Source organism: Cnephaeus nilssonii, assembly GCF_951640355.1.
Source record: "Cnephaeus nilssonii genome assembly, chromosome: 19".
Classification (NCBI taxonomy): domain Eukaryota; kingdom Metazoa; phylum Chordata; class Mammalia; order Chiroptera; family Vespertilionidae; genus Cnephaeus; species Cnephaeus nilssonii.
In genome coordinates, this window is record NC_137090.1 from 37546657 (window position 1) to 37552527 (window position 5871).

Consider the following 5871-nt stretch of genomic DNA (forward strand, 5'->3'; position numbering starts at 1 on the left):
CGGGTTGTTCCAGTTGGGGGCTATTATGAAGAAAGATGTTATTAAATTGTCTGAACAAGTTTCTTTGAGGACATGTTTTCATTGTTCTTGGATGTATGCCCACGAGTAAGCCTCGGTCTTTTTAAGAGCTGCGTAGCATTCCATTGTGAGTCTATACCATATAAGAAACAAGTGCCTACTGATGGGCATTTGGGTAGTTTCCAGCCTTTTGCTAATCTATATATATAAAAGGCTAATATGGTAAGTGTCCCTCCTATCGTCTGACTATGACGCACACTGACCACCAGGGGCAGACGCTCAAGCAGGAGCTGCCATCACCCACACTGGCCAGCACCAGGGACCTGGTGCTGACAAACCAACACTCGGCTTCCCCCAAGTGGGACACAGGCCCTGCCACCACCCCTAAAGTGACACTCCACCAAATTGCAGCCACTGCTGCCAAGACCCCATGACACAAAATGCGGCCGACAGCCCAGCCCAGCCTAGCCCAGCCCAGGAATGGTCACTGTGGGTGCCGGGTAATGACGTCCCTAACAACTAGCCTCCTTGGAGTTTCTTCAGCCCAGGAACACAGGTAGAAACATTTTACACTTTAACCAAATGTCTGTGAATTGTTTTCCAGTGCCTCATTTGATCCTCACAAAAGTCCTAGAGTAGGTAGATAGGATACCTGGGGAATTCTATTTTCTTTTCATTGGCCAGAAAACGGAGATTTAGAAAGGTTAGAAACTTGACCTCACTGAAAAGAAGTAAGAAATGGTGGACCTTGAAAATGACTTCAGGTTTTCTCATTGTGCAGAATATAGTCAAACACTGCTGCAGTTAAATATTTCACCCTTTGTTCTCCCTGCGTGATCTACAATAATAATCTGCTTTGTGTTGATATTTACTGCTGTGTTGCTGACAATTACCTGAAAGAGAATTTGGGGTGCTTCACTGGGCTGGAAAAAGTTTAGCTAAATCAGAAAGCAGGCCTAATTAAGCAAGTTTATTCTACATCTATAAAAGGCTAAGTTGATGCCCGCATGCGTGATACATATAAAGCTCTTGCTGGCGCCAATCACAAGCATGTGTTTCCATCTGTCATTATCGATAGTGAATTTGGTTGACACTTCTATTATTGAGAAAGGGTGAATAGTGATATTAAAATATTTCTTCTAATTAATTTCCATTTAATGTGCACAAATTCGTGCACCGGGCCACAAGTACTGTAATAAACACATCTGTGTTTGCATCCATGTGTACCTATGTGAGGACAATACTTTCCTAAAATGAAGTGCTGGATTAGGGAGTATGTGTATTTACATATGAGACAGATATTGCCAAACTGCTCTCCAAAGATGTAGTGCCAGGATATATTCTCAAGAACTGTGCCTGAGACCTTACTCTCCCACACCCTTAGCAACTCTGTGTGCGATCAAACTTCTCAGTCTCTGCTAATCTGATAGTTGCAAAATGCCATCTCATGATTTGCAAATAACATTGAACATTTTTCACATATTCATAATCCATTTGTGTATCTTTTTTTGTAAACTCCCTGTCTTTTTCTCATTTTGAGTGTTTTTTAAAGGCCTTTTCTTATTAATTTGTAAGAACTCTTTATATATTAAGGAAATTAGTCATTTGTCACAGGAATTTATAGTCTATGTTAAGCTCTGGTGAAGCTAGTTACTATTTATCCTTTTTAATTTATTCCCCTTTGCTATTCTCACATATTTTTCCATAAGAATTTCTGAATCAGCTTTCTCTAGTTCCAAAAAAACCCTGCTTGGCCTTTACCCCTCTGGCTCTCTCTCTCCTACTACTGTTTATTTCTCTCTCTTGGGTTTCTTGACCTCAGCACTATTGGCATTGGGACCTAAAAATTCCTTTTTGACGGGCGCAGTTCTGTGCACTGTGGGGTATTCAGCACCATCTTGGCTTCTATTCACCAGATGCCAATGGCAACCCTGCACCCTCTCACTCCTGGTTGTGACAATGAAAAATGTGGGCAGGCAGTGCCAACTGTCTGAGGGACTCGCTCTGATTAGCTGCACTCTCTCCTCAGCGTTCCTAGAGCGGGCAGAGAACACTCCTGCCTCCTCTAAATCTCTGCTCAATGTTCCTTCTCAGCCTATTTTAGACTACGGTTCCCCTGCCTGCCCCACACTCTCTATACTGTCCCTGATTTTCCTTTATTGGGCTTTTCATCTTCTAAAATACTATATAATTTACTCCTTTAGTCCTTTATTTTATGTGTCTCTCCTCCTCCTTTAAGCGTGTAAGTTCCACAAGGGCCAAGATTTTTATCTGTTTTTTGTGCCTAGAACACACCTGGTACATAGTGGTTGCTCAATAAATATTGAATAAATGACTGAATGAATGAATGAATTGGAGGAAAAGATTTATAGATTGGTTTAGGTGAGAGATGACATCTTGACAATATTGATTCATCCTACCTAATAAAATGATGTTTTTCATATATTAAAGCTTACTTTTACATGGGGACACGCAGCAGGCAGGTCTGGCTGCTGGGAGGCTTGGCCGGGGCCCTGCGGCTCCCAGGGCGGCTGGCAGCAGGCCCCATGGGGCCATGGCAGCGTCCTGCGGTTGGCCACTTCACATTTATAGCTGCAGGCTTCTCAGTTTACTGCCCCTGCAGCAGAGGCCTGGCTCTCTGCACCGCAGCTGTGGTGAGCTGGGTGCCTGCCTGAGCGCTGAGCTGAGGGAGGCTCCGAAGTTTCCCACGAACCCCCACCCAGGGCTTGCCCTGCTCTCTGCCCAGAATCTGGTTTCAGGCTGGAGGAGCTGCTGGATGTGGAGGGTTCCCCGGCACCCCTGCCCCACGGGCCTCCATGAGCAGCGGGAACCTTGCCAGAGAGCAGGTGCCGCAGGGGTCTCTGGGGCAGGGAGCTGATGGAGTGGGTGAGGGTGAGGGTGAGATTGGAGAGGGGCTTATGGCCAAGGCTGGGGGGCCTGGGGGTTGCTACTTGATAAGCACAAGGGAAACATCTGGCTGCTGTTCTGCAATGTGAATCCCTTACCCTCTGGGGTTTCCCAGGCAGCCTCATGCCAGAGAGGCTGGCCAAGGGTGGGGGGCCCAGCCTCACGGTGCTACTCTCAACAGACAGCTCAGCGGGTGGATGTGTCTGTTCAGCCCGGAGGGTCCGAGCCTGGGAGAGGTTAGGGCGGGAGGCGAGTTGTCTGAACGCTGGCAGCCTTGGTGGAGCCTGGAGCAGGACCGGGTGCCTGACTCCAAAGCCCGTGCCAAGTGGACCCCAACTTTTGTCGAACTGGGGAGTGGGGTCCTGCTGGTTTGCCAGAGCCCTGGGAGGACCAGGGCCTGGCTCCTGGGCACCCAGCGGCAATCTGCCTGCTCTGACTCAGTTTTTGGGTGTGGGGGGCCCAGAGCAGATGGACTCCTGTCCTGCCCTCCCCACCTGGGCCCAGGGCCCTGGCTCTGCCTGCTCTTTGGGAACTCAGGGACTAGGAGGGCAGGTCCGAGAGGGAGGGAGTCTGGGGTCAGGCATGAGGCAGGCCTCTGGGGCGTCTGGAAGCTCACACCCTGCAATCGAGGGAAACCCCAGAGAGCAAACAGGGGAGGGGTGGGGGCAGGTAGGGCCATGATTACTGGGTGGGGTGTGGAGGGACCCATGGGAGGGAGGCTGGGCCCACCTTGGGGAGGTGAGGCAGGAGGGCAGACACCTAAAAACGGAGCTGATTTTCATATAAATAGGATACCTGTTGGGTGTGCTTCCTTTTAAAGCTGGATTATTTCAGGGTTCCCTTCCTCAGCAAACACCCAGCATGCCAGTCCGTGGTGGTTTCAGCCTGGTGACACGGGCGGCTGACCAGTCAGGTCACGGTGCCCTCCTTGTGGTCTCAGACGCAAAGGGCAATCCAGTTCTGCCTTTACTGACCGCCGCTGGAGGCCTGGTCTGTGCTGAATGGGGTTGCTGGGAAGAAGCAGGTCCTGTCCCTGCCCCCGAGACTGTACAGGAGGGACAGGTTACTAGGAACTCAGTCTGTGCCAATCAGGAAAGGCTCCAGGGCCTAGTCTGAGCAGAGCTTTGAAGGATGGATATGAGTTTTTCAGATTCTCCTTGTTTTTTTGTAACAAACGGTAAGCCCCTACTATGTGCTGGGTGTCAAACTCGTAACAGAGAGACAGGACACGGGTCCTGCCCTGAGGCGTCCAGCAGGACAGTCATGTGAGTGGTGACAACAATGTCTTAAATGTTAAAATAGAAGTGTGTGTAAGATGCATCAGAGGCCGGGGAGGGACCCATCCATTCTTTGTGGGGACATAAGAACAGCGGCTGGCTTGTCCTGGGTTTGGCTGAGACCAGGGGAGTTGAGAGCAGCAGGAGAGTTGTGCTAAGAAATAGGTACTTGGGCGCGGCCGGTGTGGCTCAGTGGTTGAGCATCAACCTACAAACCAAGAGGTTACGGTTTGATTTCAGGTCAGGGCACATGCCCTGGTTGCTGACTTGATCCCTCTCATCATTGGTGTTTCTATATTTCTCTCCCTCTCCCTTCCTCTCTGAAATCAATAAAAATACATTTTTAAAAAAGAAGGAGGCACTGGGAGATTTGACCAGAAGAGGAGAGGAACGTGATGACAAAGCAGAGAGAGGTTTGAAGAGGTTATGCTGCGGCTTTGAAGGTGGATGAAGGGGCATGAGCCACAGCATGCAGCTCTGGAAGGTGCACAGGTCAGGAAACAGACTCCCCCGTGAGCCTCCCAATAGATTGGTGCCTGATAAAAAGTAGAGTGAGATCTCTCTCTCTCTCTCTCTCTACACACACACACACACACACACACACACACACACACACTCACACTCTGAGAAAAGGACATCTGAGCCCACAGCAAGAAGGCCCCCCTAGAGAGATCCCACTCTCCTTTTTATAAGGCCACCAATCTAATGGTTACAAATTCTGAGGTTCCCACTACCCCCTAAAGTACGAGCCACAAGCACGGGGGTACCCAGGTCACCCTCACTTCTGATCAACCTGCTACAAATTTGGGAGGTCCCCTGGCCCCCTCAGGTACGATGATTCACTGCAATGACTCACAGGACTCAGGAAAGTGCTATACTTATAATTACAGTTTATCATCAAGGATGCAAACCAGGCCGGGCCAAGTGGCCATGCACTGGGTGAGGTCTGGCAGGCTCCAGAATGTGAAGCTCCCGTGGCCTCAGGGATGTGCCGCCCTCCCACCACATAGCTGTCTGATCGGCAACCAGGAAGTGCACTGGGCCTCGAGGTGCAGTTTTTTTCACTGAAGACCCAAGTTCCCATCTGTTATCATTTCTCTTCAACCCAAAGCACGTCATTTGTTTTGTAGTGTAGGTCTTCTGGCCATGAGCTCTTTTGTCTCAGTTCTTGAAGACTCTCTTCATTGGGTATAGAATTCTGAGCTGCCAGATTTTTCTTTTCTTTCAGACACGGAAAATGTCGCCTGCTCTTCAAAATAATGGATGAGAAGCCGGTGGTTCCCCTGTGTATAACTGGTCATTTTTCTCTGGCTGCTTTTCTGTTTATCTTGGGTTTTCAGCAACTTGATAATGATTTGCCTAGGCATAGTTTTCTTCATATTTATCCTATTCGGGGTTTGTTGAGTTTCTTAAATCTTTACGTTTATGTGCTTTGCCAAATTTTGGAAAATTTTCAGTCATTTTTGGCAAATATTTTTCTGCCCCATTATTTCTCTCTTTTTCTACAACCATGATTCAATGTATGTTAGACATTTTAATATTTCCCCACAAGTTCCTGAGGTTCCGTTCTATTTTTCCCCCACTTTTTCTCTGTGTTTCAGGTTGGATAATTTCTATTGATCTAGTTTCAAGTTCACTGACTCCTCTGTCATCATTCATCTACTGTTAA